Raw genomic sequence first — 17,375 nt, forward strand, 5'->3', positions numbered from 1 at the left:
AAGCACTTCATATTCTCTTTCATGGATTATTTTTCTATATATAACCAAATTAAAATAGCCCCTACTAATATTTTAAAAACTATGTTTATTGCCATGTGGGGCACGTTCTGTTATAAAGTTATTCTTTTTGGGTTGAAAAATGTATGAGCTATTTATCAAAAAGCTATGGTAACCTTTTTTCATGACATGATGCATAAAGAAATAAAGGCATATATGGATGACATGATTGCAAAATCTCGTAAAAGAGAAGACCATGTTACAAAATTCACAAAGCTATTCAAAAGATTACAAAAGTATTAACTCAAGCTAAACCTAGCTAAGTGCACATTTGGTGTTAAGTCAGAAAAATTGTTAGGGTTTGTGGTTAGTAAGAGGGGCATTGAAGTTGATCCAGATTAGATACTCACCATCCAAAACTTATCTCCCCTATACACGTAAAAGGAAATAAGGGTTTTTCTGGGAAGGTTGAATTACATTTCCTTCTTTATTTCTCAACTTACTTCTAAATGTGACCTAATTTTCAAGTTGCTTCAAAAATATGATCCCGAAAAATGGGATGAGGAATGTCAATATGCCTTTGAAAGGATTAATGAATCCCTATCAAATCCACCAAGGTTAGTGTCGCCTGTTATAGAAAAACCATTGATTTGTATATCAAGGTATATGACTATTTTATGGGATGTGTGTTGGGGTAACAAGATGAAACGGTCAAGAAAGAGTACATTGTTTATTACTTAAGTAAGAAGTTCACTGAATATAAGTCTAAATATTCCCAATTGGAAAAAGTGTGTTGCATATTAGCTTAGACAGCCTACACACTCAGGCAATATATGCTATACCATACTACTTGGTTTATAGTAAGGTTGGATCCTCTTAAGTATATTTTTGAAAAACTATCATTGTCAGAAAGGTTAGCAAAATGGCAAGTCATGCTCTCTGAATATAATATTGTAAATGTGTCATAAAAGGTGACCAAAAAAAGTGTGTGTGATAGCTAAATTCCTTGCAGAGCGTGCAATTGATGATTATAAGCCTATCAAATTGAACTTTCTCGTTGAAGATTTAATGATCATCTCCTAAATGGAAAAAAAGGAACCAATCAAAAAACCATGGAAAATGTTCTTTAATGGAGCTTCAAATGCTATAGGGCATGAGATTAGAGCAATTTTAAGATCCCCTGATGGAAATTATTATCCAAGCACTACAACGTTGGATTTTAATTACACCAACATTATGGTAGAATATGAAGCATGCATAATGGGCCTACAAATGGCAATTAAAAAAAAGATTGGAATGTTAGAAGTTTATGGAGACTCAGCCTTGGTAATTTATCAACTAGTGGTGAATGGGAAACAAGAGATTCAAAGTTGGTACGATACCAAAAGTATGTGGTAAATTTGATCAAAAAAATTAAAAAGGTCTAATTTCGTCATGTACCTCGAGAAGATAATCAAATAGTTGATGTTCTAGTTATGTTGGCTATGATGTTTAAAGTGTGTGATAAGATGGAAATTCAACCTATTTGGTTAAATGTGCAAGGATCACTGACATATTATTCAACTATTGAAGAGGAGATTGATGGTTTGCCTTGGTACTATGATATTATGCAATATGTCAAGCACCAACAATATGCAAAAAATACATCAAAAAATGACAAATAAATTGTTAGAAGATTGGTTATGCTATTTTTCCTTAATGAAAAAATTTTGTACAATAAAAGTCAGGATCAAATGTTATTAAAATGCATGAATGTTGTTGAAGCCAAGAAAATACTTCAAAAAGTGCATAAAGGAACTTATAGAGCACATGCAATGGCCACATGATTGTTAGACAAATCATGAGGGCAAGTTATTATTGGTTGATAATAGAGAGTGACTATATCACTATGCTAAAAAATGCCATAAATGCCAGATTTATGCAAATAAGATTTATGCTCATCCAATCCTTTTACATGTTCTCACACCTCCATGGCTATTCTTCATGTGAAGAATGGATGTAACTGGACTCGTCACTCCAAAAGCTTCAAATGGACATCGATTCATCTTTATAGTGATTGATTATTTCATAAAATAGGTCAAAACAGCTTCTTATGCTAATATGACAAGGACAGTGGTATGCAAGTTTATAAAAAAAAAAGATAATATATTGATATGGTCTTCCAAAAAAGCTCATTTCTAATAATGCTCATAATTTGAATAATAAGATATTAGCAGATGTTTGTACTTAGTTTAAAGTGAAGCACGAAATTCAATTCCATATCACCCAAAGATAAAAGTAGCAATAGAAGCTTTCAATAAAAATATCAAGAGAAAAATAGAAAAAATGACTGATACTTATAAGGACTGGCATGAAAAGTTACCTTTCGCACCGTCTGCTTATAAGATATCAATGCGCACATCTACTAAGGCCACTCTTTTTTTGCTCGTATATGAGATGGAAGCTATGCTACCAATCGAGGTGGAGACTCTTTCTTTAAGGATCTTGATGGAAGTAGATTTAGAAGAAGTAGAATGGGTCTAAAATCATTACGAACAATTAAACTTTATTGAAGAAAACACAGCTCTTTGCCATGGTCAGTTGTACCAAAAAAAATGATGTGGGCATATGACAAAAGAGTTCAATTTAGGTATTTTCGTGAAAGAGAATTGGTTTTAAAGAAAATTCTTTTAAATCAGCATGATAATCGAGGAAAATAGATGCCAAATTGGAAGGGTCCATAGGCTTTTTTAGGTGAAGTACTAATCTTGGCAAAGATTAATGTGGATGACTTGCCAAACTCGATAAATTCGAATGCTGCAAAAAACCACTTTGTTTGAGAATGAGATAGAAAAAGAAAAAAAAACAAAAAAAATCAAAAGTGAAAGAGAATCATAATTAAAAACCCAAAAATGGCAATTTGAGTTAAAAAGAATTATCTAAGTTAAAAACCTGAAAATGTGGCTTAGATACAAAGGAAATATCCAAGTATAGGGAGACAATATCTAATACAATGAACTCGAAAGGATCAGGTGTATTAATGGAATGGGTTTTTAAAAGGAAAATTTTGGAATGGTGTTCATGATTGTTTGAATATTCACTATCTAAATATAATTCCCGTGTTTAAACTAGAGTTCAAACTTCTCACTGGATGTGTCCTTATACCTTTCTATAATCACATTTCTCTAATTTACCTTACTTTTTGATAATCTTCATTCTCTCAAGTAGAAGAAATGCTAATTCATTACACTATTCATGAAATTTGGAATATGATAAATGATTGATAATATTCATAAAAGGTTTTACATTTTTTTGTGAAAATCAAGGATAACAAAGTGAAAAGAATAACAAAAAAAAGGGAGATTTGGAAAAGCATCTATTTTCAAACTCATCAAATCAAAGTAAAAACTTGTTGAAAGTAGTGTTGGATAATGATATTAGCAAATGATCATTGTAGTTCATAAGAAAGCAGCTTATAGAATATGTAAACCAGGATTGAGATTGGTTGTTTTGGAAAAAATGAAAATTAGAAAAGATTGACTTGAAGAACCTTGTTATCACAATTTGGATGCATCATATTGGTTTCCAATAATACTTGTATTACATGTATTACATTCATTGCATTCATGAATTATGTTTAATATATTCTTTAAAAAAACTTGAACTTTATTTTTTTTAATGAAGAATCATTCAAGTAAAAGACTGAAGTATGAGAAATGATTTTGAAAACAATCACAACTTGTGAAACCATTGAGCTAAAACATTATGAGTCATTTCCAAACCAGTTACAAAATTTAAAAAAAAAGAGAGAGAGAGAGAAAAAAAAAGATTTTTAATGTTTCAATACCTCTATGTAAAGGAAGCCATTTGCAAAGTTTCAAAGCCTCTGTTTAAAAAAAGTCATTTTCAAAATTTCAAAATCTTTGTTTAGAAGAAGTAATTTTCAAACAAGATTTTTTAAAAGTTTCAAAGCCTCTATTTAGGAAGAGCCATTTTCAACATTTCGAAACCTTTGCTTAGAGGGAGCAATTTTCAAACAAGATTTTATAAAAATTTTAAAGCCTCTATTTAGGGAGAGCCATTTCCAAAGTTTCAAAACCTTAGTTTAAATGGAGTAATTTTCAAACAAAAATTTTTCAAAAGTTTCAAAGCCTTTGTTTAGGGGGAGCCATTTTAAAAGTTTCAAAACCTTTGTTTAGAGGGAACAATTTTCAAACAAGATTTTTTAAAAGTTTCAAAACCTCTATTTAAAGGGAGCCATTTACAAAGTTTCAAAGCCTCTATTTAGAGGAGTAATTTTCAAGCAAGATATTTTTAAAAAGTTTCAAAACCTCTATTTAGAGGGAGCCATTTTCAAAGTCTCAAAACCTCTATTTATAGGGAATAATTTTCAAACAAGATTTTTTAAAAGTTTCAAAGCCTCTGTTAAAAAAGAACCATTTTCAAAGTTTCAAAGTCTCAGTTTAGGGGGAACCATTTTCAAAGTTTCAAAACCTCTATTTAGGGGGAGCAATTTTCAAATAAGATTATTTAAGTTTCAAAGCCTTTGTTTAGGTGGAGCCATTTTAAAAGTTTTCAAAACCTCTATTTAGAGGAAGCCATTTTTAAAAAAAAAAAAATCTCAGAAGTATCATCCGGATAAAATTATTGTTTATGTCTTTATATTATTTTTTATTCTCATAAATATTCAAAAAGGGGTAGCTATAGACACTGCATTTTTGTCTAGGACATTTTAGTATGGTTAAACCAAGCCCTTTTACAACCCATAAAAACACCCACAAGTTGGCCTATTTAGAGATTCAAACAAAGCCCATTTGAAGCCTGTAAAAAGGCCTTTTTAAGAGCCTATAAAATGCATTGATATTTATGTCTATAATAAACAAAGAAAAAAGAGACCCATATTATTACTGTCAAACTCATTCGCATATGATTTATATGGATGATACCTTGTCACATGGATACATGAGATAAAAAGAATAAATGAAACAAATAAACCCCAAAGCAACTCTTTTCAAAATTACATAAAACTTTATCAAAATAAATAGAACCAGTGTCAATCCTCAAAGTTCACAACCTAATTAGAATCAATGTAGTTTAAAAATAAATTTGGTGATTTTTAAAACATTAAAACTTTTTTATTGCACTATAGAAGTATAAAATTACTAAAATGCCCTTTAGGGGTATTTTAGTAATTTGACCTTCCCGAGCTTGGATTTTCATGAAACTTTTCAAATCTTAATTTCATAATATTTCATGACTTTTTGTGCATTTGAAATCACAGCAAAACCCCAAAAAGTATGAAATTACCAAAATACCCCTGTAAGGGTAATTTCATAATTTAGCCTTCTCGAGCTTTAATTTTCATGAAACTTTTGAGATCTTAATTTCATAATATTTTTATGATTTTTAACGCATTTGAAATCATAGTAGTACCTCAAAAAGTGTGAAATTATCAAAATATTCCTATAAAGGTATTTTCATAATTTAACATTCCTAAGCTCGAATTTTTATGAAACTTTTCATATCTTAATTTTATAATATTCATGATTTTTTATTTTTTAAAATACCAAAAATGAGCATGGGAACAATGATTTCTAAGAAAATAACCTAAATACCAAAAACTTTGCAATATGGGTAAAATGGTCCTTCCATGGGTTTAGAGGCAATAAAAATTTAATCTCTCATTGATCTTGATCCAATAGCCAAAGTTTGTTCCTTGAAAAAAAAAAGATTTTGACCTTTGGATGAGATTTGATCAAGGGCATATACTCACCAAGAAAAGAAGATATTTTTTAGGGGACTCTTAAAAAACTGGAGAGAGGTTTTCCAAAAAGGAAAAAGAGAGCAAGAAGAAAGAAACGGAGGCATGTAAAAAGAAAAAGAAAAAGAAAATGCTAAGAAAAAAAAAGGAAAAAAGAAAGCCAAAAGGTAAAGGTTTCTAGAAAGCTAAAACAAAAGAAAAAAAAAAACAAAAAACAAAAAGGATAAAGAAAGTTTGAGGAACACTAAGGAATTTTCTGTAGAAACAAGGTTTAGAAATGGTAAAGGAGGGAATCAATAAAAAAAAGGGGTGGAAACTTTGTCAAAAAAGAAAATAGTTTGTTTAAATGGGAAACTATATTTTGGTTTTGGTCAAGCTTGTTGTAGAAGCTTAAATCTTCATCCTGTCATGGTATGCCATCTTTTCTCTTTTTTTCACATGGGATCATATTCAGGAACTTAAAGCTCCATTATTTTCATGTTGGTTGTCTTTACTTTTAGGTTCACAGAAGCCTAGGGCTTCAGTTTGTGCCATGGTTACTTATTTTCCTTTTTGCAAAGGGGTTAGTATGGTTATAGTTTGTGTTGCGTGTGGCTCTCCCATGAAGGCTTTAAGCTTTATCGCCCCTATATTCATTGTTTTGTTTCCTGCATATAGTTTGTGTGGTGTCTATTATTTTGTTCAGTCTCAAAATTTAAAGTTTCAAATATTTCGTTGCTGCTAAGGATGCTATTGGAAAGTTTTAGGTTTTATTTTCTTTTGATCTTGTTTATTGGTGTAATTAGTTTAAGTCTCCTACTCCTTCGAGGTCTGCAAAACCCTCTCAATGCCTTCAGATTTTACTATAGAAATGGGATGTTTTTGTTCTTGGGGCAAGGAATTCATGAAAGCTAAAAATAGGCTTCCTCATTTTATCGTGCATGATGGTTTAAAATAAAGGAGAAATAGTCACACCAAAAAGAAAATAAAAGCTTTGCCTTTTTATTTGGGGGCCAACTAGCTTTTGGACTTGATAAGTATTGGTTATGGATGGCCCAACATTTTTATATGCCCACACACATTTCTTCTACGTTACTTCAATAAATTACAATTTTTAATTTCATGCATTTTATTATTTCTTGATTGATTGGATTCCTACGCTTATCATAACTTGATGCAATTTAATATTTCATGTTTTAATTTACTTCAATGCACTTTATTTCTCACACACTTTAGATTCATACACAAAAATAATAATTAAATGAAAAATATTTCAATGATGATATTTTAAAGAAATCCAAGTAGCGATTTTCTAAAAATGCCTAGGTGATGATGCATTTTCTAAATACTACTAAACTAATGGAATATTTAAGAAAATATCTAATACACAAAAGTTTTCATTCTTTTATCTTCTTAAGGATATGTTTAAAATAAAAATATTTTTAGTTATGCTTTGACATTTGAAAATTGTGATTATTTAAAAAAAAGAGTAATAACAATGTAATTGAAAATTAAAAATTAAAAATTTAGATTAAAATATAAGAAAGAAAAAAGTAAATGAAATTTCTGTGAATGGGATTTTAAGAAAGTCTAAGTAAAGATTTCTAAGAAATCTCTAGGTGAGAAAATTCTTCTAAAATACCATCAAACTATCAAGGTATCTAGAAAAATTTTCAATAAAAGATTTTATTTATTTTGTTCCATTTTAAAGTTTTTAATGATAATTGTGAAATAACTAAAAATATTAAAATAAAATTAAAACAAATAATGAAAGAATGATAAATATTATATTTTTTTCATACACATATTTTGCTTTATTGTCTTGCATTATATGATCTTATGTGTAAATGAAATTTTCAATGATAGGACTCTTGGAAATCCAAGCAATGATTCCTGATAATTCCTAAGTGAGAAAAAATTTTTAAATTAAAATAAATAATGAAAGAATAATAAATATTATATTTCTTTCAGATGCATATTTTGCTTTATTGTCTTGCATTATATGATCTTATGTGTAAATGAAAATTTTGATGATGAGACTCTAAGAAATCCTAGTAGTGATTCTCGAGAATTCTTAAGTGAGAAAATATTTCTAAAAGTTATTAAAGTATTGGAATATTTAGAAACTTTTTTTAATACAAAATTTTTTTAATTAAATTGAACAATTCTCGTAAAAAGATAAAAAAAAAATTATACATATTTATAAAAGCATCTTTTTAATAATAATAAAATTAAGTAATAAGAATTTTCGATGATAGGATTTTAGAAAATCCAAGTAATAATTCTCCGGAATTTTTTAGGTGAGAAAAATCTTCTTAAAATTACCAAAGTATTGAAATATTTAAAAGTTTCTTTTCAATATGAAATATTTTTATTTTATAATTATTTTTTGTAATTTTAACAGTTTTTCTTAATAAATAAAAATGTGTTTTTTGGGAAATAAATATATTTGTAAATAATTATATTATTACACAACTTTTAATAATTTAAAAAAATAAAAAAACCAAACGAAAAATCTTCAAAGATGAGATCCAAAAGAAATTTGATTGGTGAGTCTTTAAGAATATTTAGGTAAGAAAACTTATCTAAAATGCTACCAATGTATTGGAGTATTTCAATTAATTTTTTATAAAGATTTCTCGTTGGTTTGTAAATGGCATAGAAATGAGTTTCAAAAAACACTATTTGTTTTTAAAAATTATAGATATCATATTTTATAAAAATAAATTTGAATTTTCGAGGATAAGATTTTTGAGAATTACAAGTAGCAATTCTTAAAAATTGTTTAAGTAAGATGGTTCATTTTAATATTGCTAGAGTATTGAAATCTCTTTAGGAATTTTTCAATATAAAGTTCTTATTTATTTTTCAACCATACTAAAAACATAAAAATATGTTTTTTTTTTTACAATAAATAAAACTAGGAAAATTAAACTTTAAATATCAAAATTAAAACCATTTTAGTCATAATTAAAAGATAACACAGAATTAATTGGTACCATTTTAAACGGGCATCGTGGGGGTGCTAATCCTTCCCTACGCTAACCAACTCTCAAACTCAAACTGTTTTCGCTAACCTAAAAATTATCTTTTTAATAAATTTTAATTAGTTTTAAAATTTTATTAATAATATAAGTTTTAATAGGTGGCCAATCACACCTAGCAAAAAAAATTAGTAGCAACTCCATCTTTTGTTTTCAAATTCATCACCAGCCCCTTAAAACCATTATTGCAATGCAATGTATGGCTATTCCTTCTCCTTTTTGTAATTTTTAAACGTCACTTTCTTTAGTAATTCTCTTTCAATTTTCAACCAATGAGAAGTATTTTAATTACCAATTCATCCATGTAAAAATCCAAAAACTTCCAGCATAAATAGTTGTTCCAAAAATTGCTCCTATTACTTTTTCTCCTAATTAGCTCATTCAACTTTACTAAAAAGATGAAAAACACTTAAAGAGATAAAAAGCGTTTTTTAAACAAGAAAATTATAAAGAATAAAACTTGAATTGAAGTTCTCTCAAGCTCAAATATGCAAAGGAAGTAATAAAAAAAAATGAAGAAAAATCTCCCAAAAGTGGTAATTAAACAAGCTTCACACTAGGTTCGACCAAATGGGGATGTTTAGCACCAAAATGCATCCAAATTGAATCCAAAACAACATTTTTTCCTATTTTTTTGATATATTTACCTACACATTGAATATTTAAACAATTAGGAGTATTTTTGCCACATTTTCTCAAGGATCAAGCAAATATTAATCATAAAATGCCTTTAAAAGGTATTATAAACTATTAAAATTTAATTGTAATCACACCCCCAAACTTAAGCTTTTACTTGTCCTTAAGCAAAACAAGATTGAGCAAGAATCATCACTAACTTCCATTGACTCATTCGACATGAATACCTCATGGATTGACTAATGGATATAACTAAAGCAAAATCATGATCATAGGCTAGTCTACAAGAATCAACCTAGACTAAGTTCTTTTCTAATTATGGTTCCAAATGCAGGTAATACATCTCTCAAATTCTTGCATGAAATCTAATAATGTCATGTAAAGCATGAGAATTCTAAAACAAAGATCAATAAAGTGTGATCATATTTTATATGTTTGCCTATCACATATCTTTCCCCTAATATAGATAAACACATGAAGATGATTTAAGACTTTATAAGCTTGTAATGTAAGGCTAGGGTTAAGGTATGATAAAAGTCATTTTAAGTTTAAGTACTCTAACTATGCATTACTTTGTCTAAATCACTCATCAAGAGCTTTCAAGAGATAGAAGTTAAAACATATCTAAAGAATCACCCCCAAACTTAATTTTTGTCATAATTTTTTCTTTATTTTCTTCACTATTTTACCATTTTTTTTTCATTCATTCTTTTTCTTTTCCTTTTCGCAATTGTTTTTCTTTTAGGATATAAGCTCTTTTTGCTTGCTTATTTTCTTTCTTTATTCCTTCTTTATTTTTCTTTTTTTTTTTTCCAAGTCCACTTTTTCTTTTCAATGATGCATAGTTCAAAGATGATATATGCATGTTCTAATGTTCATAGGGTAAAAGACTAAAAGATAAATAACGTAAGAACAAAGGCTTGGGTTTATAATGTGGTTTCTTGATAAAAAAAATGCATTAATAGGCTCAAAAAGGTTGACTATAGAAAAATTAATTAAAGTTAGCTTGAAAGGCTCAATCTTTCAAAAGATGTCCTATATCATTTCTCTAATCACATGTCTTCTAAGATTTTACCTTAAAAGATGATCAAAACAAATTATAAAACATGAAAAACAACTTCAAAGACCAATGAAAAAAAATTCCATGCTCACATAATCATGCACTAGATGAAAAAAATGCAATTCAATGATTCGAGTATTAACTCACAAATGAAAACTCATACTAACAAAGTCACTAAACCTAATCATCATCTTATATTTCACACAATATTTAATCTTTTTCTAAAGTTATATTCATTCTTAAACTCTACCTATCATTAGCTTTTATGAAGAATGCATGTTCTCTAATCTAAAGCTATGCTAAGGCTACATACACTAAGTAACTATCATAAACTTTGTACACTAAAAAGTGAGCTAATCTACAGAAGAGTATATCAAAAAATGATATTAGACTAAGGCAATATTCTCAATCCAATCCCTGGCAATAGCCCCAAAAACTTGATTGGTGATTTTTACAAATATATAGGCCATATCAAATAATAAAGTGATAAAGTTGAGTTATTGTCCCATAGAGATTGGTTTCGAATCAATTAGCCTAAATACCTATTATCAACACACTCTTGTTATAGTTAGTTCTATCAAAAGTTTGAAGTTTTTCTAAGCTATGCATGAAAGTAAAGAAATGAGTAGAAAATTAAATGCATAAATCGAAACTAGCTAAAGCATAAGCAATAAAACATAACAATAAGTAAAACAATAGCATAAAAGCATGAAGTAAATTCAAACACTAAATGAACTCAAAAGTAAAGTAAAGGACATGAAACATAAAGCATGAATAAAAAAAATAAAAAAAAGTGCAAGTGAAAACCGAAACTAGTAACTAGTTCAACTAAAATGTAAAGGCAATTTGAAAAGTAAATGATCTAACCTAATGCAAGTATTTGAATGTAAGCAAACTTTAAAAATAATAAATCAACTTGAATTAAAATGCAAGAAATTGAAATTACTTGAAATTAAATGCAAGAAAATGTAAAATGCATGGAAGCCAAAACCTATTCTACATGTTGAAATTTAAATGTGCTTAAACTTAAAACATAGATCTATAACTCTTGAAAGTAAATGAACTTGAACTGAGCTAAGAAACTTTAAATCAACATGTAAACAATAAATGTAAGTAAAAAAATCAACAAAACCAATGCATTAACAAGCTTAATAAACTTCAACAAAAAGTAAGAGCTAGAAATGTAAAAATAGAACAACCGAAAGTAAATAAGCCAAATAACTATTAAAAATAGCAATTTAAGTGCAAGGAATTGAAATTGAGCAAGTAAACAAGTAAAGGAACAAGATCAAATCAAGGAAAGAATGGATTGATTGCCTATCTAGGAAAAAAGACACTACAAGTGTTGTCATTACTTGTTGCTACCTTTGTTGCCAACTTCCCAGTCAAAACTTCTAAGACTTTTAGAAATTTTCTAGAATTAAAGTGCATTGAATTGAGAGTTTGTAGAAAAAAAAAACTAGAACAAAAATATCATAAAAAAACATAAAGATCTAAACTAAAAACTAAAAGCAAAATAGGAGTTGAAAATTACTAAACAACATTTTTGCCAAAATTCTCACAGATCACGCTAAAAATTAAGGGAAATTACACTAAAAATAAGTAAAAAAATGCTAAAATTTTAGTGCAATCAAACCCTTGAACTTAAGCTTTTGTTTGTCTTCAAGCAAAACAAGATTGAGCAAGAATCATCATATACTTTTAATGCTTCATTCAACATGAATGCCTCATGGATTGATTAATGGATATAACTAAAGCAAAATCATGAACATATGCTAATGTACAATAATTAACCTATGCTAAGCTCATTCTCAACTATGGTTGCAAGTGCAAGCAATACATCTCTCAAATCCTTACATGAAATCTAATGATGTTATGTAAAACATGAAAATTCAAAAATAAAAATCAATAAAGTGTGATCAAGTTTCGTATGTTTGTTTATCACATCTCTCTCCACTAATATAGATAGACACATGACTAAAGACCATTTAGGACTTTCATAAGCTTGTAATGAAAAGGCTTAGGTTAAGGTATGATAAAAGACATTTTAGATTCAAATGCCCCAACTATGCATTACTTTATCTAGGACCATTCATTGTTGAGCTCTTAAGGTAAGAATAGTAAAGCTTATCTAAAGATTCACCCCTAAACTTTGTTTTTGCCCATTTTTCTTTCTTTTCTTCCTTTCTTTGCTTTTTTACCACTTTATTGTTTTTACTTTCTTTCTTTTTTTTCTTTTACAAGCTAACTTGATTTTTTTTTCTTTCTTTTCATTTTTTTTAAGCTCCACCCTTTTTCCCTAATAATGTATAGCTCATAAATGATGCATGAATGTCCCAATGTATATAAAGTAAATGACCAAAAATATAGGAAATATCAACTCAATGGCTAGGCTTGTGATGTGGTTTCAAAATAAGGAAAGGATTTCATTAATCTTGAATGGGGTGATTATAGAAAAATTAAATCAAGGTTGGCTTTAAAAGTTTAATCGATCTAAAAATGGCCTATATCATTTCCCTAATCATGTGTCCTTTAGGATTTTGCCTCAAAAGATGATCAAAACAAATTCTAGAACATGAAACATAACTTCAAAAACCAATGAAAAAAATCTCATGCTCACATAATCAATCACTAGGTAAAAAATGTAATTCAATGATCAAAGTATTAACTCACAAATGAAAACTCATGCTTAAGAAGTCACTAAACCTAAGCATCATCTTATATTTCACACAATATTCAATCTTTTCCTAAAGCTGTATTTGTTCTCAATCTCTACCTGTCATTGGCTTCATGAAGAACTAATAAAAAAAAGCTAACTAATGATTTGAGCGATAACAAGTCATGCTTAATTTTAAGACAAAACTTAAGGAAAGTTCAAAAAAGTTTCCAAAAATTTTGAACAATTTTTTCATGCCCCCAAACTTAACAACATATTGTCCTCAATATGTAAACATTAAGAAATAAATCACAAAAGAAACAAGGAAACTCTCCTATCATATTGTAAGTGTGGTGGCTAAATGTCCCATGAATGTTTTGTTGAAGCTATTGAATCTTTTTTTCAAGCTCTTATTCATCCTACAAAATAAAGAAAACAGCTACACAAAGAAACTACATCAATATGTAAAAGAAAAACATAACCTAATGAACAAATGAACAAATGAATAAGGAAAAACTAAGCAATATAACTAAATGAACAAATGAAATCAACAAAAAGAAACATCTATAAACAAACATGAATAAAAACAAACAACATGTAAAGTAAAACTTAAGTTTCTTCCTAAGAAGCACTTTCAAAAGCTAGACTATAAAACAAGCTTATAACTATATATTCATAATGATCACTCTACACTTAATTACATAATCCAACAATTTAATAACCTCTCTCTTAACCATCTCATTCAAAATAGGGTTTAATAGTGGATCATGTGGGCAACGAGGAGTAACAATGAAATTTTAAACAAAACTTTTAACCTTACACCTAGAAGAACTTAGGTAAGTAGGTTTCGATTTTAAAATCCAATCAACTGGCATCTCATCAACATTAGCCAAATCATATCCTTCTAGCATTAAATCCACACCCTTCTTTCTAGAACTAAAGATTTAATCATTTTAGAGAGAGTGTTAGAATCAACTAAAGGCTTGGCACTATGAGGTAGTATAAATTGACAAGTAAATATCATCAATATCTCATCATCAGCATCATCATCATTCAAATTCATATCCTCTACCTCATCAACTATAAGAGATTCCTTAAAATGCGAGATAGGGTGTTCTAAGTGAAAAACATCATCAACTAATTGCTAACTACCTTTAACCTCGAGCACTCATTATAATCATTAGAGTATTTCAAAACCTTGAAAAATTAAATTAAACCTTTTGATCTTAAGCTTACATAATGAATTACCCTTTCTGTACATCAATCAAAATTGACCAATGGCTAAAAAATTTTCCTTAGAATAATCTAGATCTTACGGTCCACCTCATTATCTACAACCACAAAATCCATATGAAAAATGAATTTATCTACCTTCACCAAAACATCTTCCACAATCCTTCTAGGGTATTTTAGTGACCTGTTAGTCAATTATAAAGTAACAAAGGTGTGCTTAGCCTCTTCTATGCCTAATCTCTGAAAAATAAACCAAGACATCAAGTTAATACTAGCCCCTAGGTTATACAAAACTCTATTAAAAGACATATTACCTGTGGTACATTGTATGGTAAAACTATCAGGATCTTTTAACTTCTTAAGTAGTCTTTTTTTAATCAAAGGTCTATATTCATTAGTAAGTGCAACTATCTCATAATCTTCTAGCATACTTTTGCAAGAGATAATGTCTCTTATTAAATTTCACATAGGTAGTTATTTGCTCCAATTCATCCATAAAATGGATGTTATTATACAACTTCTTAAACACCTCTAAGAATTTAGAGAATTACTTTTTCTCTTTTTACTTTTGAAACCTTTAAGAAAAAGAAATGTAAAGTCTAAGTAGCTCAATTTTAGGAAGATCAGGCCTAGATGAATTGAGTACTGAACAATATGTTAGTGTCTAAGGTAACTAGTATGGCCTACACCTTTATCTACCTTCTTGCTCTTACTTTTTTTTTTACCTAGGTCTCCTTCAAGCTCATCATCATCAAATTTTTTTATTACTATATCTTGGGAACGTATTTGGACCAAGCCACTAACTATCTGCCTTTCACTCCTAAATGTAATTATTTTGCACTACTCATTTCCCTCTTTTCTATAATTGACTTTTTATGCTACTAGGTAGAGTTCCCTAGGGTTAGGTACAAAGAAATGCAGCTAACTGACCTATATGGGTTTCTAGGTTCTTAATTAAAGTAGTTTGGTTTTGAAACATAGTGTTTTAGGTTTGTATGAAAGAGATCTGGGTTTTGATCATAGAACCTAAAAGATCATCAACTAAGAGTTTTTTCTCAAAAGGTGGCATAGGTGGATATAAATGTGTGTACTATTATGGGTATGGCTGCTACTGATATAGAATAGGCTGCCATAAACCTTAAAGGTTTATGGTCTAATATATTGAGGATGCTATGGTGCTTGAATATACTGAATTGATATTGGATTACTTTGTTGCTGCTCTAAGCCAAAACTAGGTTATTCTTCTTGCATGTGTTATATGTGAAAGCATAAGAGTTGTTGGGTTGCCTAGGGTTTTGTCCTTCATAATGGATACTCTATTGATAAGTACGACAAGTGTCACCCAGAAGACCTACCCCGCATACCTTATACAAAGCTATAGAACTATGAGTAAACTTAGAATAACTAAGACTTGGTTCCAAAGATATAACTTTAAGGTTCAGGGATTCTAAAGATTTAGCTAGGGAACCTACCCTAGCACTCAACTTTGTAAGCTCCCTAAGTTCATACACCTTTAAAGCTTTCTTAAGATGTTGTTTATCTTACAACCACTAACAATTATTGCTAGCCATATCCTCTATCAGATCATAAGTATTATCAGAAGTTTTACTCATTAAGGCATTTCTTACTACAGCATCTAGTATGGTCTTATTATTTGATACCAATCCATTGTAAAAGATTTAAACCTCTAGCTATTTCAATAGTCCATAGTATAGACACTACCTTAAAAACTCCTTGTATCTTTCACACATCTCATGCAAGTTTTTCGAGTCATGTTGGGAAAAGGTTGTGATCTTATTTCTAAGCTTGACAGTCTTGGTAAAAAAAAAGAACTTAGCCATAAACTTCTAAACTAAGTCATCCCAAGTAGTGATGAAATCTAGTGGCATCGAGGATAACCAACTCTTAGCTCTATCTCTGAAGGAAAATGAAAATAATCTAAGCTTAATGGCATCAACACCATTATATTTGAAAGTATCACATATCTCTAAAAAGTTTCAAATTCGGGTCCTTATTTGTATGATTACTAAATTGCACTGATTGTTGTATCATTTGAATAATTACAGGTTTAATCTTAAAGTTATTGGTTTGTATGGCTAGCCTCCTAATGTTAGGTTGAAATCCATTAAGATTAGACATAGCATAATCCCTAAATGCTTTAGTGTATTTTTCAACCACTGTGATGGCAGGATCGGGTTGTCTTTCCCTTATAAGTCTCTTAAGTGTAATATTAAGTTTTGGATTTAGAGGGATCAACTCACATCTCTTAATTGAGTGCATACATGGGCCACAAGATTACTAGACCAAAAGAAAATCTCTAAATAGAAAAATCTAATTATGTACAACTAAAGAAAAAGGACAGCAAAACAAAGTGGACTATATACACATAAAACCAAGACAATCATAAAACTAGTTTAGTGTTTATACACTAAAGGTGAACCAATCTATAAAAAAGTATGGTAACAGATGATATTAGTCTAAGACTTTTTACTCTTAATCCCTGGCAATAGCGCCAAAAACTTGATTTGAATATTCTACAAGTGTATAGGCCATACAAGTACTAATAGAGGCTAAAAAGCCTAGATGTTGATCCCACAAAAATTAGTTAAAAAGATTCTTAGCTTAAGTACCTATTATTCCCACACTCTATCTAAAGTTGTTTCAATAAAACAAAGGAAAACATGACATCAAACTAACTAAAAAAATTAAAATCAAACAAAGCATTTAATGCAAGTATAGTAAGGTGTGAGCATGCAAAATGTAAACCAAGTAAAATAAAAAAAAAGTACAAAAACAATAGCTAAAATGCCATGCAATGACCAAAACATGAATTAAAATGTATTTCTAATCTAAAAATTTAAAATGGCAATTATAAGAAGTAAAACAATAGCTAGGTGAACATAACCAAAATAACTAACTAGCAACTAACTTTAACTACCTTAACTAATTTTAACTTCCAACTAAGGCTCCATTTAGATGGGTGGTGAGACTAGCTCTAATGAGATTGAAAACAGTAATAAAAGTTACTAT

At 29.0% G+C, this 17,375-nt stretch overlaps 1 non-coding gene across 1 annotated transcript; it reads left to right on the plus strand.

The window, feature by feature from the left end:
- The first annotated feature begins 16,046 nt into the window (after window positions 1-16,046).
- Window positions 16,047-16,153, plus strand: LOC149515349 (small nucleolar RNA R71). The gene has a single exon (XR_016327186.1). It is a non-coding gene; the product is annotated as a small nucleolar RNA R71 (small nucleolar RNA).
- Window positions 16,154-17,375: the final 1,222 nt, after the last annotated feature.

The sequence above is a fragment of the Durio zibethinus genome, chromosome 13 (genome assembly GCF_047325235.1).
Source record: "Durio zibethinus cultivar Kanyao isolate XHJ-2024 chromosome 13, ASM4732523v1, whole genome shotgun sequence".
NCBI lineage: Eukaryota > Viridiplantae > Streptophyta > Magnoliopsida > Malvales > Malvaceae > Durio > Durio zibethinus.